The sequence below is a fragment of the Cetorhinus maximus genome, chromosome 18 (genome assembly GCF_964194155.1).
Source record: "Cetorhinus maximus chromosome 18, sCetMax3.hap1.1, whole genome shotgun sequence".
NCBI classification, from domain to species: Eukaryota; Metazoa; Chordata; class Chondrichthyes; order Lamniformes; family Cetorhinidae; genus Cetorhinus; species Cetorhinus maximus.
This window is the reverse complement of record NC_135896.1, coordinates 89,861,785-89,885,288: the sequence shown is the minus strand read 5'-3', so window position 1 is coordinate 89,885,288 and position 23,504 is coordinate 89,861,785. Positions and strand designations below refer to the sequence as shown.

General features: G+C 44.2%; 1 protein-coding gene across 2 annotated transcripts in view; it reads left to right on the top strand.

Annotated features, from left to right (window-relative positions):
• slc8a3 (solute carrier family 8 member 3) overlaps nt 1-23,504 on the top strand; it is a 514,840-nt gene that overhangs the window by 111,628 nt on the left and 379,708 nt on the right. The gene's annotated exons all lie outside the window — the stretch shown is intronic.

Below are 23,504 nucleotides of genomic sequence, written 5' to 3'. Positions count from 1 at the left end.
AATAAAGGAAAAGGGAATCATTAACAAACACAGCGATTCTGAAACAAGGTGTACAATGAGGAAGAGTAGGAGGGTAACTGAAAGATGGAAGGGCCTGTAGTGTTGCATTGTGCACCTGCATCTGTCCATTTGAGGCTACCAAACACACATGTACCAGCAGAGCGAGTCCGCCAGGAAGAGATAATAAAATACCCTTGTTTAACAGCTCATGCCGCTCTAATTCTAAATGTCTTTGGCTGAATATATAACTGTTCCTGTCCAAATAATTTCACAATGGTGAAAATTAAAAAACATTGTTTTCAGGTATGAAACTTTTGGAGATTCCTGTCCACTTATTGCAGACAGCATTTTAAGTTGGAGATTTGGGGACAGACTGCGGCTGTGGTAGAGGCACACTGGAACGAATTTTAGAGTGTACAACAAGCAAAGAGAGAAAAGAAACCAAAGATAATTAGCCCATGAAAAACAAGCAGAGATAGGACAATAGGAATTATTAGGGAGTATGAGAGATACAGGAAGAGTTTCACTTTTTGAACTGTAGCAATGTCAGTGGAATTTTTTAATTGAGAAACCCATATGAAAGGGGAAGGGATCCAGTAGAGAACATCGTCAAGATCGAAACAAATCAGAGAAAAGATTAATTGGATCGGGAAGAATCAAGTGGTATCAGGCTTGAGTTTTAAGAAATATTATTACAGGTAATGAGAGAGGGAAGGAGTTCCACAGACTTGAGGTTCTGAAAAGCAATAAGTTAAAGTAGGAGACATTTTGAATTCAACAAAATGACTATTGCAGGGAGAAGGGAGTGGTCTATATGAAAGTAAGGTTCTGAGGAACACTGGCTATCGTAACATTGATACTAGATAAAGACAAATAATGTTGCAGTAGAGAGAGAGAGACAGAGAGAGGGTGGTTGACGACTCTGTTTGAGAACAGATCCTGAGCTTCAATATTATCCAGGAGAGAACAAATTATTCGGAAAACCTCAGAGCGAATTTTTTTTTATCCATTCATGGGATATGGGCTGGCTGGGCCAGCATTTATTGCTCATCCCTAGTTGCACTTGAGAAGGTGGTGGTGAACTGCCTTCTTGAACCGCTGCAGTCCATGTGGGCTGTTTGAAGCAGTTTGAAAATGTTCCCTTTATTAAATAGCAGAGATCGATAATAGAAAATAAAAGGTTCTGTGTGCTTCATGGCTGATTATTGTTACTCTCCTCTGCTAATCACCAATGGCCAGTGACCAGAAAGAGAGCTACAGACACACGACTGGTGCCTGAAAGCTGCTACTGAGGGAAATAAAAACACCACTCTACAGCCTGCCATATGGGGGAGGCAGTGGTGTTGTGGGCATTGTCACTGGACTGGTAATCCAGGGACCCAGGGGAATGTTTTCGGGGTGGGAGATGGTGGAATTTGAATTCAATAAAAATCTGGTATTATAAGTCTAACGATGACTCTGAAGCCATTGCTGATTGTCATATAAAACCCATCTGGTTCACTAATGTTCTTTAGGGAAAAAAGTCTGCCATCCTTATCTGGTCTGGCCTGCTCTGGTTGACTCTTAAATGCCCTCTGAACAAGGGATGGGCAATAAATGCTGGGCCCAGCCAGCAACGTCTACATCCCATGAACAAATATAAAAAAAGGGGGAAAAAAGACTGTAAATGATAGAAATCTGAAACAAACCCAGAAGAATACTGGAAATGTCTAATAGATCCATCAACATTGGTAAAGACAGGTTAAAGATTTCTGATGTAGACCTGTGGTCAGGGAGAGTTGCACACAAAGTATGAATGCATCCTTTCTCCTTACTTGCCCTGATTTTTTCGGTAACTTCTCTTATTGTACAGAGGTGAACAATGTTAAATCCAACGTACGCTTCAGAGTAATTCAAGTACATAAATGGAACCATAGAAAGGTTACGGCACAGTTAGAGGCCATTCAGCCCATTGTGTCTGCGCCGGCCAAAAAAGAGAGAGAAAGAAAGAAACTAGTCGCTCATTCTAGTCTCACTTTCCCGCACCTGGTCCATGGCCTTGCAGGTTACAGCATTTCAGCTGCAGATCCAGGTGCTGTTTCAATGAGTTGAAAAAAAATAAAAGTACTGCTTGAAAGAGAACGTCGTCAAGATCGAAACAAATCAGAGAAAAGATTAATTGGATCGGGAAGAATCAGGTGGTGTCAGGCTTGAGTTTTAAGAAATATTATTACAGGCTGAGAGAGGGAAGGAGTTCCACAGGAACTGTCTTTACCAGGTGCCGTTTAAATGAGTTGAAAAAAAATAAAAGTACCGCTTGAAAGAGTATTCTTTGAAAACACAGTTTTAAATATTTTGCGAAGGACAGTGAGGTAATGTAGAAGAAATTAGATTTCAGTTTTGCTATTATGCTGGAATTGCAATAAAAAATACCGAGATATTGCAAGTTTGAAAATCTCCGCTGTTAAAATAAGAAATTAATTCTGCTCCAACCTACTTAGAATGACTCTGCTGTCGTCATATTCAGGTTACATTTCCCTAAAACCATGACTTATTCATGATTACCCTGAAACAAATTAGCTTTGGTACCAAAAGGACCTGATGCTTAACACGTCTTATGTGGGTGGGCTATGCAGTGAGGATCACACAGTAACATTAAAGGTATTTTTTTTTAAGTATTCTGTTTGTCAAGGCAGCCAGCCTTTGAATGATACAGTTCCAGCCCAGTGGTGATTCCCCCACTGCCGCGGGTTTCTCTTCACTTTGAATTTTGCTTCCAGTTTTCTTGCCCCCTTCCCCGCCTGTTCTCCGTGAGGCATGGGTTTCTTCACCCTCTGGTACCTTGACCCACTGGCCATTGCTTGTGTGAGACCTGACAGTGGGTGTTAGAAGGCAGTTTGGCTGTCAACAGAGTATCATTGGGCAAGCTCATGCCTGTCCTAATCTGAGGTCCAGGGAATTGTGATCAGGGGCAGGAACATTGGCCAGTTACACCCTTCCAAACGAGAGGCCTCTGGGGAAAATCTCAGCACAGAGCAGGCAATGAATTTGGGACAGTCTGGATCTAGCTCGGCTGCTCACTGCTAGACCTAAGCAGAGGGCAGAGGAAAACCAGCTTTTAAAGGCAAGCCCTTACTTGTTGTACAGTCTAATTTATCCAAGGCAAAAGGAGGTTCAATATTCAAGAGAATTTGAGGATAACCTTGAATGTCTATGGGTAGAGTGTAAGGGATTTTGGACTAACTTGACAACTCTTTCTAGGACCCAGCACAGCCATTGGCCAAATGGCCTCCTCCTGGGTTGTATGAGTTTATTCTGTGTATAGTTTCATCACTTTCACTGGTTGTTGGCTGCCGTATGCAGAACTGAGCTCTGAATAAAATTGTAGGTAGGTATCATACGTTTATTTCCTTTGCAACTGCTTACCCACTTCCCCCTCCCCACAATCTTACCCACTTCCCCCTCCCCACAATCCTATCTTAGCGAGCAGTCAAAACGAATGAAGTCGCTATCTCAATGCTGAGAGTCCTCGCCAAGCCTAGCTCCTTCCCCTGGGTACAATTGCAATTACATGCTGTAGTCTGAAACTGTTCCAATGACTGGGTAATTTGCTTGCATTGCCACTTAGTATAGTACTTTCTGCATTTGAAGTTTACAAAGTCCTTAATGTACAAGATTCCCTGCTGACATAACTAATCACAGCATGTGGAAGTGAGCAAGACAGATAGAGGAAACTCCTGGTCTGTGCAAGTTAATTGGCCTCAGTGGCGATGAAGCTGCTCCAATTGGACTTCAGTTCCATGGGCAGAATTTTCCCCCCGTTACCTGTGGATGAGGTTTCATGCTTTTTTAAATTCCCGCCAGGGCTCCTGGCCTGTCCATTAACCTTAAGGTTGGACGGGCAGGTCCATTAATTAGTTTAATGACTCTGTCAGTGGCCTCAGTTGACCATTGACACGTCGGTGGGATCACATCTGATTCTGCTGAGCCCCCGCCTACCGGAAAATTGAAATGGGGCGGGGTGATGTTGGGAGATCCCCCCGACGTCATCCTGCGTCATTTTACACGTCGGCGAGCGGGCCCCACCCCCCGTTCACTGCCCGGGAAATCCTGGCCCATGAATTGGTTCCCTAAATTGAGGAATTCTGCATGCGACCTCAGGCAGCGTTCCTGCCTATGAGCCAAAAGCTCCGGGTTCAAGTCCCACCCCAGGACTTGATGGCCAAGAAGGTGCTTTTGTAATGCAGCCAAACAGGTTGAGTGTCAACCTGCAAATCCTTCCAATACACCCCAATGGCAGGCGGCAAGAGTGGGAGAGATTCCTGGTCAGCCATGTAACGGAAAGAAAGCTTGAGCCTCTACCATCACTATCCATAGCTCCAGACTACAACAGTGCATGTTGCCACAGCAACACAGACTCCCTGAGTGAACACACCACTTGCAACCTCACCCAGGGCATCTACTGGAGTCACACTTCAGAGATGGCTACAAGATGTACAGGGAACAGGATGGCAACCAGGCAATCAAGTCAGCGCCTTTGTATCCTTTTTATAACATGGGAGGCTAGAGTTGTTCACAACACAGTACTCCAAGTATGATCTAACCAAGGTTTACAAGTTTAACATAGCTTCTCTGCTTTTCAATACTAGCCCTCCAAAAATGAATCCTTGTGCTTTGATTACTTTTTTAAATGGTTTATTAACCTGCATTGCTACTTTTAGTGATATGTGTGTATCTATCCTTATACCCCTCCCTGTTCCTCAATCCCATTTAGTCATTTGTTTTCCAAGGAGTATATGGCCTCCTTATTATTCCTGCCCGAATTGACTACCTCATACAATTGTCTATATTGTTAATTTGCCAATTGTACACCCATTCTGCAAGCTTATTAATAAGCACAAGGATTCCTGTATTCTATCATCGTTCTTCTGTGTATTAACCGTAACCCCGATTGGGCGTCATCTGCAAATTTTGAAATTGTGCTCCCTTCAGTAAGGTACCACATAGTACATTCATGACAAAGGTCAGGACATGTAGAGTCAGGGGACAAATAGCAGAATGGATAGCAAACTGCCTGTGAAATAGAAAACAGAGTTTGGAGGTGGGGTGGGGTTAAAGGTAGTTACTCTTATGAGCTAAAGGTGAGAAGTGGTATTTCCCAAGGATCAGTGCCTCTTTCTTCAATTTCTATTTTTCCCTTTTATCTCCATTCATGGTGTATCATTACTGGCTCGTTTGTTCTTGCTTTTTAGTATAATATATTTCTCTTTGAAAATCTTCTAGTTTGTTTTCCCTAGTGTCCTTCTTATCCTCTTAAAATCTTCTTATTTTCCAAGTATTCCTTAGGTCTTTGTTGTATTCATGTCCTTCTCAATCTTATTGAACCTTATTATGTTGTGATCGCAATTGCCTAGATGCTCCCCTACATCTCTTATTTGTTCTGGTTCATTTTCCATTACTAGATCCAGCAGTTCTCCCTCTATTAATGCTCTTTTTTACTTAAGGGATAAAAAAGGTTGTCCTGCACACATAGTAAAAACTATATTCTTTGCCCCCCTTTCACCATCTCTTTTTGCCAGTTTATTTGGAGATTGTTAAAAATTTCCTATAGTCATTAATATATTTTATAATTTCTGCTGTCTTCATTATTAACAATTCCTGTCAGTGTAGTAATCACTACAGGTGTGGATATAGTCTCATTTATTTTCAAATCCAGGTGATTTATATACGGTGAAAAACTGTGCCCCAGTTAGGAGACCATTTGCTACTTCCCAAGAATATGAGAATGCCTAATTGTTCGCTGCCTCTTCACAACCAGTTTCATAAATGTGCTTCATAAAAGGTTGTTTCTTATTTCCAGTTTCCTCAATTTTAGTTTGTGTTCTTGTAGAGAATACCCTCTGGAACTTCATTGATCTTGCTGCATCCACCTGCCATCCCTTTCACAAAACAATACTGACTCTCCCTAATCAGTACAAGCGAGATGGAAAGTGAAGTGCGTAGCAGCCCCAATCTCAGAAGAATGCTGTGCAACATTGGTGTCAGTTCTTTTTTGCTCCAAATGCCTTTTTAGAAACCCTTGGGGCCTTTTTCAATAAAGTTCTCAATCATTCGGCCCATTGTGTCTGCACCAGCTCTCCCAATGAGGAACCCCCTGAATGCCATTCCCCTGCCTCTCCTTGTAACCCTGCACATTCTTTTACAGCTTTCATTTATACTTTTTCCCGAACCGCCCCCCCCAGCTCCCCTCACAGGGCCATCTGTCACTTGTCTCTATGTTTTGCTTTCACAGAGCGCTGATCCTTGTTCTGCTATTACACATTCTGCCCTTACCTTTAAGCCGCTATCAGCAACTTCTTTAGTCTTTAACACTCCCATTAACATTCCCTTTGTCTTGTGTCCATTACATCTTTGTCAAATCTCCCCTTACCTATCCCTGACCTTCTATTTTGCTCCACCTGCTCCACCTCCTCTTAAACAGTATGAACTCAGTCACATTTCTACTTCTGTTTAGCTCTGAAGAAGAATCATACAGACTTGAAACGTGAACTCTGTTTCCCTCTCCACAGATGCTGCCAGACCTGCTGAGTTTTGCCAGCATTTTCTGCTTTTATTTCAGATTTCCAGCATCCGCAGTATTTTGCTTTTATCTTAGGTAGCAGCAGTGTTAGTTCCAACCAGAAAGCTAACCCTTTCACACTGCCTGGCTGGAACTCTAATTGATTAGTGCAGGAAAGAATACATGGATCCATAGAACTCCTGCCTCCTAGTTAAATTCTAAATAGAGCCATAGAGTCATAGAGGTCTACAGCACAGAAAAAGGCCCTTCAGTCCATCGAGTCTGCGCCGGTCAAATAAGTACCTAACTATTCTAATCCCATTTTCCAGCACTAAGCCCATAGCCTTGTATGCCATGGCATCGCAAGTGCACATCCAAATACTTCTTAAATGTTATGAGCGTTTCTGCCTCTACCACCCTTTCAGGCAGTGAGTTCTAGATTTCCACCACCCTCTGGGTGAAATAATTCTTCCTCACATCCCCTCTAAACCTCCTGCCCCTTACCTTAAATCTATGCCCCCTGGTTATTGATCCCTCCACCAAGGGGAAAAGTTCCTTCCTGTCTACCTTATCTATGCCCCTCATAATTTTATACACCTCAATCATGTCCCCTCTCAATCTCCTCTGCTCCAGGGAAAATAACCCCAGTCTATCCAATCTCTCTTCATAACTAAAACTCTCCAGCCCAGGCAACATCCTGGTAAATCCCCTCTGCACTCTATCTAATGCAATCACCTCCTTCCTATAATGTGAATTCCAGAACTGCACGCAATACTCTAGCAGTGGCCTAGCCAGCATTTTATACAGTTCCGGCATAAGCTCCCTGCTCTTATGTTCTATGCCTCAGCTAATAAAGGCAAGTATCCCATTTGCCTCTTTAACCACATTATCTACCTGTCCCGCTACCTTAAGGGACCGGTGGACATGCACACCAAGATTCCTCTGATCCTCAGTACTTCCTAGAGTCCTACCATTCATCTTGTATTCCCATGCCTTGTTTGTCCTGCCCAAGTGCATCACCTCACACTTATCCGGATTAAATTCCATTTGCCACTGATCAGCCCATCTGACCAGCCTGTCTATAACCTCCTGTAATCTAAGGCTATCCTCCTCACTATTTACCACCCTGCCAATTTTCGTGTCATCCGAACTTACTGATCAACCCTCCTACATTCAAGTCTAAATTGTTAATATATACCACAAACAGCAAGGGACCCAACACCGATCCCTGTGGAACCCCACTGGACACAGGCATCCAGTCACAAAAACACCACTCAACCATCACCTTCTGCTTCCTGCCACTCGGCCAATTCTGGATCCAATTTGCCAAATTGCCTTGGATCCCATGGGCTCTTACCTTCGTTATCAGTCTCCCATGCGGGACCTTATCAAAAACCTTGCTGAAGTCCAAGTAGACTACGTCAATTGCATTGCCCTCATCTACACACCTGGTCACCTCTTCGAAAAACTCAATCAAATCGGTAAGACATGACCTACCCTTAACAAAACTATGCTGACTGTCCTTGATTAATTCCTGCCTCTCCAAGTGTAGATCAATTCTGTCCCATAGAATTGCTTCCAATAGTTTCCTCACCACTGAGGTTAGAATGACTGGCTTGTAGTTCCCTGGTTTATCCCTTCCTCCCTCCTTGAATAACGGTACCACATTGGCTATCCTCCAGTCCTCTGGCACCTCTCCTGTGGCCAGAGAGGTATTGAAAATTATTGCCAGTGCCCCTGCTATCTCCTCTTTTGCCTCACTCAACAGCCTGGGATACATTTCATCCGGGCCTGGAGATTTATCTACTTTTAAATCTGCCAGATCACTTAGAACCTCCTCCCTTTCTATGCTAATTTCTTTACTTAAATCACAGTCCTTCTGCCTGATTTCCATACCCACGTCGTCCCTCTCACTTGTGGGGCAGAATTTTCTGCCTGTCGGGCGGGTGGGCCTGACCCAATCTCCGGCGGGCGGGAGCCGATCCCCGCAGGAGAAGCGGGCCCCCCCCCCCCCTCCACCGCCGTTTTACGTGGGTGGGCCAATAAAGGCTCGCCCAGCGTGATGTCTGGCGGGAAGTGCTATGCACTCCCTGTGCGAGTGGGGGGCATTCCCCCAAACCGAGAGTGCACACGAAAGAGCGCACATCTCCCTGAAGCTAAGTGCAGCCTCAGGGAGATCGCTGATACTTTGAAAAATATGAAAAATAGAAAAAAAATTCCCTAACACGTCCCCCTCATGTGACAATGTCACATGAGATGGGACATGTTCATAATTTACATAACAACTTAATTAAACTTTTTAAAACCCTGCATGAAACCTCATCCCTCTAGTGGATGAGGTTTCGTGTTTTTCCTATTCCCCGCCAGGGCTCCTGGCCTGCCCACCAACCTTAAGGTTGGACGGGCAGGTCCTTTAATTATTTAAATGATCCTGTCAATGGCCTCAATTGGCCATTGACAGGTTAGTGGGCAGACAGCTGATTTTGCTGCGCCCCCGCCTTCTTGAAAATTTAAATGGGGCGGGGTGATGTCGGGGGTTCCATCCAATGTCATCCCACGTCATTTTACGCGTCGGCGAGCGGGCCCTGACCCCTGTTTGCCGACGGCAAAATTCTGACCGTGAACACCGACATAAAGTATTAATTTAGAACCCTACCTACATCTTCCGGCTTCACACACAAATTACCACTATGCTCCTTAATGGGCCCTACTCTTTCCCTAGTTATCCTCTTACTCTTAATGGACTTGTAAAATAACTTTGGATTTTCCTTTATTTTGCCTGCCAATCTTTTTCATGCCCCCTTTTTGCTCTCCGAATTTCCTTTTTAAGTTCCCCCATACACATTCTGTACTTCTCTAGGGCTTCTGCTGTTTTGAGCCCTCGGTATCTGCCATAAGCCTCCCTTTTTCTCTTTATCCAATCCTGTATATCCCCCGATATCCAGGGTTCCCTGGATTTGTTGGTCCCACCCTTTGTCTTTATTGGAATATGTTGGCTCTGTACTCTCCCTATTTCCTTCTTGAATGAGTCCCACTGCTCTGACACAGATTTACTTAAAAGTAGCTGCTCCCAGTCCACTCTGGCTAAATCTGATCTTATTAAAATCGGCCTTCCCCCAATTTAGAACTCTGATTTCTGGCCCATCCTTGCCCTTTTCCATAACAACCTTGAATCTAACGAAGTTATGATCACTATCTGCAAAATGCGCCCCCACAGATACCTCTACCACTTGCCCGGCTTCATTCCCTCAAAATTAAGTCCAGGACCGCCCCCTCTCTGTAGGACCTTCTATGTACTGGCTTAAAAAGCTCTCCTGGATGCATTTTAAGAATTCTGCTCCCTCTAAACCTATCACAGTATGACAAACCCAGTTACTGTTGGGGAAGTTGAAATCCTCCACTATTACTATCCTATTATTTTTACACTTCTCTGAAATTTGCCTACATATCTGCTCTTCTATTTCTCTTTGGCTGTTTGGGGGCCTATAGTACACTCCCAGCAATGTGATTGCTCCTTTTTTGTTTTTAAATTCTACCCATATGGCTTCATTTGAGGAGCCTTCTGAGATGTCATCCCTCCTTACTGCTGTAATTGATTCCTTGATCAATACTGCGATACCCCCCTCCTCTTCTACCACCTTCTCTGTCTCGCCTGAAGACCTTATATTCTGGAATATTGAGCTGCCAATCCTGCCCCTCTCTCAACCATGCCTCTGTGACAACAATGACATCATACTCCCATGTGTTAATTTGTGCCCTCAACTCATCTGTCTTATTCGTCAGACTCCTTGCATTAAAATAAATACCATCCAACCTTGCCAAGCTCCCTTGTACCTTAACTGGCCTATAATTTCTATGCCTTCCAGACTCACTTGCTCTCTCTTTTAATTTTGGCTGTGCATCTCCCCCTGCTGAACCTCCTCTCAGGATCCCTGTTAAGAATATCTGCACTGTCTGAATATTTATTGCAGGTAGCTGTAAAAAGCATTGTAAGGAGTCCAAGAAATCTCCAAGCAATATTGAAACCCAATTTGACAAGTGCACTGCAGTTATGCTTGAGATGCTATCAAATCCAAATGGTGATATATGACCTCTCCAGGATGTTCGATTTGGTCAGGTCCTAACTCTGAATTTGCAGCATAACTTTAGCATTGATACAAACCACTTTGCAGTATGCATCAACGTTAAAGTTGCATTGAAAGTGGACACTATTGGTGGACTTCAGTATTCAGAACAAGCTAGAGAGCAGCTGTAGATTATATCTAAAATTGAGGCGTTCAAGATGATTACAATGATTTGCTGAGCTGAATTACAGACCTTTGAAGGAATTATGTTTTGATGACATAAGGGATCTTACAGTCTTGAGCTACAAATGACTGGAGCTTCGGCTATTCACAATCTACATTAACGACTTAGATGAAGAGACCATGAGTAATGCGCCTAAATTGGCTAACGATACAAAGTTGGGTGAGAACATAAGCTGTGAGGAGGACACAAAGAAGCCGCACAGAGATATAGATAGGTTAAGTTGGTCAAGTGAGTAGGCAACAAGGTGGAAGATGAAATATTATGTGGGGAAGTGTGAGGTTATTCACTTTGGTAGTAAGAATAGGAAAAAAAATTTTTTTTAAAGGTGTGAAACTAAAATGTCAATATTCAGAGAGACTTGGGTGTCCTCGTGCAAGGAAATCAGAAAGTTAGCAGAAGGAACAGCAAGCAATTAGGAAGGCAAGTGGCATTTTGGCCTTTACCGTAAGAGGATTGGAGTGCAAGAATTAAGAAGTCTAGCTACAATTGTACAGTGCTTTGGTGAGATCACACCTGGGGCACTGTGCGCAGTTTTGGAGGCAGTACTGTGAAACCTCACTAAGTTGGTGCCTGGGATGAGGGGGTAGTCCTATGACGAGAGGCTGAGGAAATTGGGCTTATACTCTCTGGAGTTTAAAAGAATTAGAGATGATCTCATTGAAATGTAAAGGACTCTGAAGGGGCTTGATAGGGTAGATACTGAGAGATTGTTCCCCCTGTCTGGGGAATCTTGTTCACGAGGGTACAGCCTCAGGATAAGATCATTTAGGACCGAGATGAGGAGAAATTTCTTCGCTCAGAGGGTGGTGAACCATTGGAATTGTCTACTGGAGAGTGTTATGGATGCTCCATTGTAAGTATATTCAAGACTGAGAGCGATAGATTTAAGATCTCTCAGGGAATCGAGGGATCTGGGGGAGTGGGCAGGAAAGTGGAGTTGAGGCAGAGGGTGAGCTACGATCATATTGAATGGCTGAGCATGCTCGAAAGGCCAAAGGCTTATTTCTGCTCTTATGTTCTTAAAATCCTATCATTTAATTTATAATCATATCCTTCACGGCGATCACATTTTATCTTTACGTTAGATAAAATCCACTCCTGAGTCATTCAGCTGAGAAGCTTAGTCAAAATATTACAGATGTTCTTTTGCATTTAAGAAGCAAGGACTTTAAAATCTTTTTCAATTTCTAATAACCTCCAGGGTTATATTACTTTTGTTCAAAGGGTTGCTCCTGATAGAAGAAAACGATAGTCTCACCTTAAATTTCTTCTCTTTCGAAAGCTCACAAATATTCTGGCCAATATATGATCTCTCCGTCTTTTAGCCTGACTCTTGAAGAACAGGGACCTGCGAGCTCTTTCTGGATCCCTGGAAATCAAACAACGGATTGCGAATAATCCATTGTTCAGGGCAGAAATTGGGGCTGCTGGGAGGGAAGGAGGTGGGGGGAGGGCCAAGGAAGCAGAGGCACGGTAACAGTCCAAGTATAACTGCGGCTTCAGTGTCACTGTATTTCACAGGAAACTAGGAACAGGAGTAGGCCATTGAGCATACGCGACCTTTCTGTTAGATCAGAGCTGATCTTTACCTCAGCTGAATCGATCCTGCTTAGCTCCGAGTTGCTTGATAACCCCACCTAGCAAAAATTCCTCAGCCTCATTCTTGAAAGCATCCACAGCCTTTTGCAGAGACAATTCCAGATTTCTATTGTGAGAAAAACCTCTTGTGTGAAAAAAATGTGGTGAGATTATTGTCTAAAGTGAATCAAAGCCCACTGCACCCTTCTCCTCCTCTTTAATCTCAACCCCGCCCCAGAAAAGGTATTCTACTTAATTTGGCACTTTCCATGGGAAAATAGCTTAATTTTTAAATATACTCTAAGTACCTCAGGATTTACATGCGTCGGAGGAAAATTATGCACCATTTTGCCATCTTAATATTGATAGCCAAAGCCCCATGAGATGAGTGAACAGAGACTAGTAAAAATTAGAGGGCTAATTGTCATGGGATGTTATCCAGCAACTCCTGCTGGTCAACTTCAGATATAGCAGCAGATGAAGTAAAGGAGCATTCCAGTGGCCCATTCATCTTGGCTGCAGAGTAATTTGTGGCACGGGATGGGGAGCATGGAGGAGTTTGAATGGAAAAGTAGGGGTGGGGGAGGGCGGGGGAAATATATAGCCCTGTTCAAAAATAGCTGGAGGCAACCGGATGTTTTGCTCTGCCACCCAATTACTATTATAGAAACCGGTGTACTTCCTCACAGCCATGAGCTTCAAGCCAAAATAGTGCTTGTGAGAAAATAATGAAGTGCCTATTAGAACAATCCTCGCTGGTTTCGATGAAGTGTTTGTAACCTCCGCCCGCCAACCAAGCATCTCACAGTTGACCCATTCTAGCTTAAACCCAATGGATATTCTACCACCTGATTATCCTCTGTCACAATGAGCGGAAACCATGATACCATCAACAATTCTTAGTTGAGCATCATTTACGTTAGACTGCCCCTACTTAAATGCAGGCATGGTTTGCCCTATAATAGAGAGAACAGTAGGGTTCTTCCCTGTTTGTTAGAGGAATGTGCTATGTGGATCAAGTAGATGAATTAGGGGTGAGAAACAGAGTTAAAATTTCGAGTCCGTATGACCCTTCTTCAGCTCTGAAGAGGGTCATGCGGACTCGAAATGTTAACTCTGTTTCTCTCTTCACAGATGCTGCTAGACCTGTTGAGTTTTTCCAGCATTTTCTGCTTTTGTTTCAGGTTTCCAGCATCCGCAATACTTAGCTTTTTTTTTAGATGAATTAGGAGTGTTCGGCCTCAAAAAGGGTCATCTCGAGGGAGACTCTCTAGATGTATAAGATACCTCATAGAATAGAGAAGGTAAACCCCAAGCAACACTTTCAGATACAATACCGCATCATGAAAAGAATGTGCAGGTTCAGGCAATAAAGAGAAAGCTTGGATAAGTAATAGAAAATATTTCTTTATGCAGACAGTGATGGAGAATTGGGATAGTTTTCCAAGAAGGGTTGTTTTATGTCTTGGGTAAATGAGTTTGTTGGCCAACCAAACTCTAACTGCAGCCTTCCTATGTTCTCCTCAATTGCTGCTTGCAATCAATAATGGGGAAAGACTTATGTAAGAATAAACAGTGATGGTTTATTGAGACATAGGGCAGAGCACCAGATCATACATGCTCACTCAGAAACCTCCAGAACTAGACTTACAGTTCCCAGTGGCTCATGCTGTGATTCATCAGTGCTGTCACATGATCAGTACACTTGCATTCTCTTAAAGGGACAGGGTACCTCACTTTACCACAGTTGTTGAAGCCAGGACAGCAGGCTCATTTAAGAAACAGCCTGTATTCTGGGAAGAGGAGATCAAATGAGTCGAAGGATCTTCTTCATCCAAACTTACCTTGTAATGTCTGCACAGAGCATTTCCGCTAAAACTTTGTTGATTTTGATCAGATTAATCAGCAATGCGAGGGTACAAGGAGAAATTACTTTGGCTAATTTCCAGGCCTCACAGCCTACCTGACAGCACTAATTAGTGGAGGCTAAATCCAATTAGGAAGCAAACGAGTTCCGATCATAACAGAGCCCTTGATCTGGACAGAGTTTCTGTTTGCAGGGGAAATGAAGGTACAATTAATCTGCAGTATTGTATGACTATTTGTGTGTGTTTGTTCATGTATAAATGGATAGTAAGGTGCTACAAGATTAAAATTTATTGAATTGTAAGTTACTAGAGCATGCTATCTTAATTTGCAAGCAAATATGGCACCAAGTGAATTATAATTACACACAATATTGTGCACCCTTCATCAGAGTACAGGCTAGAGAGGCCATCATGGCCTATCCTTCCCTAAAAATTGATATGCTACCCCAGCTCCCAGAGTATTAACTGTACCTTGAGTGACTTGGGAGATTTGTCTCCATTACCTTGCCCAGAATAAATTGAAACTAGACATGGGGAGAGAAAGGAGAATATGGAGGAAACTGTTGCCTTGGCCTGAATTTCATGCTCCCCCGCAGGTGGGTTTTTAGGCGGGAAGGAAGGGGTGAGCGTGAAATAAGACTAATGGACTCCCTGCTGGGCTCCCACTTGCCCCGACCTCTCAGCGATTTTACACTGGGGCTGCCCACCCTTGCCTCCAATTATTAGCCATTTAAGGGCTGTTCCCTGCCCAGCCTCAACTTTGAGGCTGGCGGAAGGATTTCCCGGGCATGGGAGAAGCGGGAAAATGATTGGGTTTAGGCCTTGGGTGGGAAGAGAGGGGGAAGGTGCATCTCCATCAGAAGCCCCCTTCTACTTCGGGTACCCCTCCCACCTCCCAAGGTATGGTAGCCACTGGACCTCCCTTTCCCCACCTCCTCCCCCGACATCCGAATTGCCCACTTTCCACTCCCCCCTCCCAGGCCTTCCCTACCCTCCCTGCCCTCAGACCCAGAAAACCTACCTTTCCATCCAGTCCTGGGACTTAGACTCCATTGCCTTCAGGAAGTTCCTCTTCTGTCCACTGCAGCTTCTTTTGCTGCAGGGACTAGAGAGCTGCTGGCCAACCAGATTGGCCGGCAGCTCTCTAAGGCAGGATTTCCTCTTGAGTAAGGGACGGAAGTCCCGGCTGCAGCCAATTGAGGCTCATTCGAGCGTGAAATGGCTGCAGGGCGGGTAGAGTCTGTGGGGTTATGTTCCCTGCTGATTCTTCAGATGGCGGGAAGTGAAACCCCACTATCTAAAATATCCTGGTCCTTATATTTGAAACCTGGGGCAGAATTTAGCCCATGTTGGGTGGGTGGGGGTGGTCAGGAAGCTGACCGCTGCCCGCGACTGGCGGGCGGCAGTGCTCAGTGCTGCCTGTGCGGGTGGGCGGGGTGGGGAAGGGTGTAGGAGTGCAAGCGGGGCGAGCATGACCTTTGCGCACGCGCACAAGTGCACCCTTCAGAATCTCCCCGAGGTACAGACTGCTTCAGGGAGGTGAAGAATTTTCCAAAAAAAATGAAGAATTGAAAAACATGTCCCCTCATTGACTCTGTCACATGAGCAGGGACATGTTATTCATTAAATATTTTAAATTTTATTTGATTTTTATTTGCTTTAGGAAACCTCATCCCACCCGTGGATGAGGTTTCCTGAAAAGTGCAAAGGCTGCTTGGCCTTTTTGCCTGCCCGTCAGCCATAAGGTTGGATGGGCAGTGAACAATTTCTTTCAATAACCGTGTTAATGGCCTTAACAGGCCTTCTAATTGTCAGCGGGCAGCTGACAACTCTGGCACACCCACTGACTGAAATATCGCACGACTGTGCATTGACACTGGGATGCTCACCTGACGCCTGTGCGTGTCATTTTACACTTGAGTGGGGCGGGTGCGCACCCGCCTGCTGAGCTAAAAATTTTGCCCCTGGGTTTAAAACTAGCTCAGACTATTAGGATCCACGCATTGCTCCTGCTGGCAGTATGAACTTAATTTGTAGAGTGTTTGAGGAGTATAAAACGTTGGCCATAATTCAGCACCTGGTAGTACTAAATTGTAATCGCATTCAGAGAGACAGTGTTCCACTGATCAGGAAGGACTACTGTATGTTGTGGAAAGTTTAATGAACTTTATGCTGAAACTAGGCTATACAGTACAATGATTCACTTAGGAGAGCCCGTTGTTATCACCAGGTATGAAAAGTATTGTATTCTCCAGTATTGGTATCTCTCATCTCGGGCATCGTAAAATTAATCCAATTTTTTTTTTCAGAATAATTTTTGAAGTGCATCAGGCAACCTACAGATATTCATGCACCAATGGCATCTAGTTTTATGTAACTTCCTCTAGCCTGACAACTCTCGGCGATCTTTGCACTCCTCCAATTTTGCCCTCTTGGGGATCTCCGATTTTAAGTTGCCCACCATTGGCTGCCATCCCTTCAGTTGCCTTGCCCTATTAGCTCCCGAATTCCCACCCTAAACTTCTCCACCTCTCCACCTCTCTACTTTCCTCCTTTAAGATGCTCCTTAAACCTGACCTCTTTATCCAAGCATTTAGTCATCTGTTCTAATATCTCCTTACCCGCCTCGGTGTCACATTTTGTTTGATAACCCTTCTATGAAGTGCCTAGGGATGCTTTGCTAATTATGGGTGTTGCGTGAACACAAGTTGGTGGTGTTGTTGGCTTTTTACTCAGGGCTTCATGAGCTGCAGAATTTTTACACTTGTGAAAATTGATATAACAACCTGTTACTAGTCAGGGAACATCCACTTACTCAGCATCTGGCCAGCTTATTGGGGTAATGTTAACTGTGAGTCTGACACTGCAGTTTCAGGGAGTGGAACAGGTAATGTTCTGGTCGAAACCTGTACTCGGGGGAGGACATGTTTTCTATAAATGGCAGAAGTTTCCGTTCACGCTCATTTGCTTAGAGTGACTCAGTTGGTGACTGCTTGCACTTGTTTCTAGTAAAGACTTAATCAATACGATTGCATAGCGGTTATGTTACGGGACTAGTAATCCTGAGACATGAACTAATTATCTGGTGACGTGGACTCAAAGGCGACCACAGCAGCTAAGGAATTTAAATTCAATTCGTTAAATTTTTAAAAACTGCCTTAAAAAGTTAGTTTCTGCAAAGCTGGCTGTGACACCATTAGATTGTCAGGAAAAACCCGGGTTCATGAATGTTGTTTGAGGATGAAAGTCGACTGGCTTCATCAAATTGGGCCTATATGTGATTCCAGACCTTTAACTGCCCTCTAAAAGCCACTCAGTTGTACCAATCTGCTACAAAAAAAAATCACATGGACTGCAGATACAGGGGCGGTGCCAGAGGACTGGGGAATTATAAGTGTTGCAGCCTTGTTGAGTAAAGGATGTAAGGATAAAGCAGCAACTGCAGGCCAGTCAGTTTAACCTCGGCGGTTAGAAAAGATAGTTTGGGACAAAGTGTTGATTAAGAAAAGCCAGCGCAGATTCAAATAACTTTTGTTTTCACTAGTTATTTCTCTATACTTGTACCTCTAATAAGTATGATGTGCTTGTACATGTATCCTTCTTCAGAATTTGTGATCAACTAATTACTGGATTGTGTTTTAATTACACTTACCGTCCAACATCACTGTTGCACTTCACTACTTCCTATATTAACCAAAATAAAGCAAGCCTGTCTTATGATTACACTATCAGAGACTCATGTAACAGACAAATCTGTTTGTTAATATTACTACAATATAAAGACACTTCAAGACAAATGAACCCTTTTGTCACATATATCTTTGACTCCTTTCTGCGGTCACCATTGCAAGTGAGCCTCCTTGTTTCTTTTATATTGTTTCATGGAATGTGGGTGTGAATGGCCAGGCCAGCATTTGTTGACCACCCCTAATTGTTCTTGAACCAAGTGGCTTGCTAGGCCATTTCAGAGGGTGGCAGAGGGTCAACTACATTATTGTGGATCTGGAGTCACGAGTAGGTCAGACCAGGTAAGGATGGCAGATTTCCTTCCCTAAAGGGAGAAGCGTTTTTACAACAATCGATGATAGTTTCATGGTCACCATTACTGAGACCGTCTTTTAATTCCAGATTATATTAATTAATAAAGTTAACTAACCAGCTGTCCAGGTGGGATTTGAACCCATACCCCCAGAGCGTTAGCCTCGGCTGCTGAATTACTAGTCCAGTGACACTATCACTACACCACCATCTCCACATAAAACTGCCTAGAAAGTTGTAAAGAAAACATGGCCCTGTCTCATTTTCACTCTCTCTTCCACCAGATTGCAGAAGGTTAGTGGAGGATTCATCTATATTCATTAACCATAGGAGTAACGCCAATGTGCTAGACATGGGAAATGCCAGAGAGAGGGAGGATAATTACTGTGCAATGAAAATCCTAGTGGGACTAATTCCCATTATTCATTGCTGTTTAACTAATTTATTTAGTTCTCAGTTTAACCAATGTTGATGGGTTCGTAGTGGTGTTAGGAGTCAACAGTAAATTTGTCTAACCCAACAGCTGTAAGGCATTCACAATGAATGGGTTCATTGCATTTATTAAATAAGCTGCCTTTGTTTTGTTACTGCTAGGTCCAAATCACTGTGATTTGAATCTCAATCTATCTTGGACCCAATCTGAAAGGTGCAATATGTTAAGAGACTGCTGTTTCAATCAGCTAATCTTTGCTTGGGAAACTCCCATGACTGTAAGGAATGCTACTAAAAGATGCATTGATGCTGCAGCAGTTCCCTTTGGCATCTTTCCAGGGAACTCATTCGAAAGAGCTGAAGATGTGAAGAGGTGTCTCATTACTGGAACCTGTGAGGAGGAGTGAACTGAATTCTACCTATGGAGAGAGTCACAGTCAGGAGGTGGCTTTGGCTACTCAAAGGTTAAAGGTTTAAACTGTCGGAGCACAGGATGGAGGCATTTTCCCGCAACTGCTTTTCCTGCGGCCAACAAACCAGCCAAAATAAATTAGATTTTAGCTCCTACTTTGAAACTACTAGAGTCAGCTGCAGCTCGCGCTTCCTATTGTCTGCTTATTCAGAACAGCACACACAACCTCCACCTTTGCAATCACTCAAGCATTTGAGATAAGCACTCGCTGGGAGAAATAAATAACTTGATCGTTGCAAAAAATATGTCGGAATACCCCTGACCAAACAGGGAAAACTTAAGGCAAGAGTTGGATTTGGGAGCTTTGCAGCATGAGACTGTGATATACCCTGTGGATATGGGATGAGGCTACAGGTCACTGAAAGGGCAGCAGACATAGATGAGACTATTTTGGTTTGTGCAGAAAGTGCTTTTGATTCCAGTGTTTGGACCATCAAGTGATTGGAGATTCGATGAGCGTATCGGCTGAAGTCTACTTCCTGTCTAATTGTGAATTTGGATTTTATTGGGACATAGGTAGTATACGTGCTGTGTACATATATACAGAAAACTGCAATGTGCCTGTGTCAGACTCAAGAATAAGAGCACCTGGTACCCCAGTATGAATCATGTAATGTACCACCTCGATCAGGACATGATGACAGATCATTCAGTCTGAAACCTCTGCCATAGGTTGCTGGTAGAGCTGATCCCATTGGTAGTCAGCCTTAACCCACTCAGTCGGTCCTCACTTACCATGTGGCAAATTCTACTTCTGTCATAGTTTCCAAAGTCTGAATGAGAATTCTGGCCAGGGTGCAGGGGCAAGGAACAATATAAGAAACAATATAAGGAACAATACCTCTGTTTAGAGGTATTGAAAATAATAATTTATTTTGTAGTGAAGGAGAGTGTTGCAGGGTGGAAGGCAAACAAGCATAGAATCTTATAGCTCATGGCTAGAAACATACTGATTAAAAGGTTCTCCTGTACACGTTTTCATTCTCTTTTACAATGATTTTTCCCCAGTCTGCATTAGGCTAGTTGAAACTTCCCACTGTTGTTTCCCTGTTGTTTTTGTATTTTTTGACCTTTGTCTACAGATTTCCTCCTACCTTCTTCTCATTTTTGGAGGGGGCCATACTCAATGCTCAACAGTGTAACAGTTCCTTTCCTGTTCCTTAACTCTGAACCAAATAGGTTCAATCTTTGAGCCCTCTGGTGTACTGGTTTATAGTAATAGTGGAGTCTGCTATTATCTTAAGAAAGTTCTGCATGTTCTTGGTAAGGAGCAGGTCAATGAGTGGGAGGGAGCTGTCTCTCGATCAGGAGTCAATGGTTCACTTCTGATAATGTAGAAGAACGTTGGCCGTCCACAGCTGGTCAGCAAGGTCCCTTAAAGAAGGTTTAAGACTCACACCACAAATTCTCAGGTGTAGTGGTGTTGTGGTGAGAAGTCAGGTATAGTCCTGCAAGTAGTTTGAGCATCTTACATTTTGGCAACGTGCTCACACTGTGTAATATATAACAACGTGACGGTTAACAGTCTTGTCCCCTTATGATCAGAACCCGATATTTATGTCGTTTGGATGCGAACCTCTTCAAATTCCCCAAAGTGGGACCGAGTAGTCACATGTTGAAGCGAGGCCAGACATAAATCTCTAAATCCATGTGAATAAGGAGAGTAAGAGTTATGATCAGACTCACAAATTAAAAAAAAAACAATGATACTTCTTTGAAGAAGTTCCAGAAAGAGCAGATAAGGGTAAAGTAGTAGATGTCATGGACTTCCAAAAGCGTTCAGTCAGGACATGGTAGACTCATGACCAAGATTCTGGAGCATGTGGAATTGGGATAAGCTGTAGAATGTGTAGTAAACTGGCTACAAAACAGGGAGTAGGAGGTTAAAAGCAGTTAGAGACCGGCGCAAGGTGGATAATGGTGCTTCACAGGGATCAGTGCTGGGACCATTGTTGTTCACCATTTAAATAAATGATTCAGAATCAGCAGTTGGAAGTCAATGTCAGGCAGAATTTAGTTTGTGCAATGGGGGTCCCCATCTCCAACTGGCGGGAGCTCCACGTTGCTTCTCTCTAGAAGGCCCAATGGAATTTAAGTGCAAACAGACACTTACCTGGCCGGTGTTGCCATGCGAATAAGGCGCCAGAAAAGCAAAATCCCGCCCCCAAGAGCTGCTGACCAATCAGAAGCCGCCAGTTGGCCATTGGCGGGCAGTGCCACTGGGTGCGCTGGCTGCTCCCGGCAATGCCCTGAGGCCTTCAAGGGAAGCCGCGGGATCCCCAGAGACAGATGTGGGGTGGAATGGGGCTCATGGTGGGGGAGTCGCTGGCAAAGGGTTCGGAAGCAAGGGCAGGGGTTTGGCTTTCAGCAGCACACCCCCACTCCCTTCCTGACGCCGGGTCCCTCAATCGGGCACTGAGTGCCTGTGAGCAAGGAACCCTCTTGGTAAACCGCTGACAAAGCTGACAGCGTTTGCTGGGTGGCTTTTGGGAGGCATGGGAGACCTGCGCGGGTGCCATTAAATCCCGGTGGGCTGAGGGATAATTGACTTTAAGTGGCTCATCAATCCTGTACCAGCAGGTGGGAGTCCTGCGTCAGACCCTCCCTGCCACCCCACTCCCCACCGACTAAATTTGGGAGTTATCCTACCGCTGGGAATCTGAAGCGGGTATTCCCACCCAATTCTCTCGCCACCCCCCCTCCCCCGGGCTCTGGCGGGCTTCACACTAAATTCCGTCCCTCAAAATGTTTGCATGACACCAATTTGGGTTGCGTAGTTAGCACTGAGGCACTGAGGCAGACTGTGGCAAAATACAAGCGGACAGTAAGAAATTTGCATGCAAATAGGAAATTAATTTCAATGTAAGTCAGTGCAAAGTGATGCATTTTGATGGAATACCATCTGCTTCTTGGAAAATAAGCATCTAAATGGCGCAGAAATGCAAAGTAAGCTGGAGGTACGGCTTCATAAATCATTAAAAGCAGCAACACATGCTAACAGAACCATAAAAAGTGCAAACAAAGCACAGGGGTTTATTTTTAGAGGAATGGAATTCAAACGTAGGGAAGTTATTTTGAGCTTACACAGGACCTTGGTTAGACCACAAGTGGGATACCATCCACGATTCTGGTTACAAAAGGATATAAAAATGCTGGGGAAGTGCAAAAATGACGAACAAAGATGAACCATAGAACAGAACCAGAAGGCGGAGGTTCAGCCACGGCACACGGTCCCTGGCGGTGGAACAGGAAGTTGTCACCCCTTCAGCTCTCTTGCATTTTGCTGGCTCCCAGGCGATTCCAATCGATATTAAAGCAACCGGCGGCGTGCGCGGGAGACATGCGCGATCAGGTGGGCCGGGATTTTCCGGGCCCGCTGAAAGCCATCGGACTTTTGGCTGCGCTGCCAAACCCTCCCCCCTGTGGTGCGTTTCACCACAACGGGGGCCGGAAAATCCTGGCTGTGGCAGGGGGAAGATTTTCGCTGGTGGAACCCGCTGCCGGCTGATGATATAGTAGGTACGGGTGCGCTATGAAAGAGCAACAGCCCTAACTCCCCCAACCTCTCCACGTAACTGAAGCCTCACAGACCTGCAACCGTTCTCATAAATCTTTTCTGCAACCTCTCTAATGCTTTCAGATCCTTCCTCAAGTGTAGTGCCCAGAATTGGACATGATACTCCAGTTGAGACTGAACAACAGTTTGACAAAGATCCATCATAACTTCCTTACTTGTGTACTCTATGCCTCCATTTACAAGGCCTAGGATCCTGTATGTCTTTTTAACCATTGTCTCAACCTGTCCTGCCATCTTCAACGATTTGTGCAGATATAACCCAGGTTGCTCTGTTCTTGCACCCCCCTTCACAATTACACTCATAATTTTATCTTGCTTCTCCTCAGTCTTTATACCAAAATGTACCACTTCATACTTCTGTGCATTAAATCGCATCTCCCACTCATCCGCCCATACCAGCAACTGTCTCTGTGCCCCTGAAGTCTATCACTATCCTCCTTCACAATCCTTCCAAGTTTTGTGCCAACTGAAATTATGCCAAGTCTAGCTCATTAATATGTGTCAAGAAATGCAGTGGTCCTAGGGTCAACTCCTGGGGACTGCATGTCTCCCTTCTGTCTGAAAAGCAACCAGGGACAATAGGAGCAAAACCAATGAAAGTCAGAAATAGTATAATCTAGCTAATTGCATTTCTGCAAAATTCTGGCTTCAGGCGGATGTTTCAGTTTAAGAAGAAATGTCAGCTATGCTAGA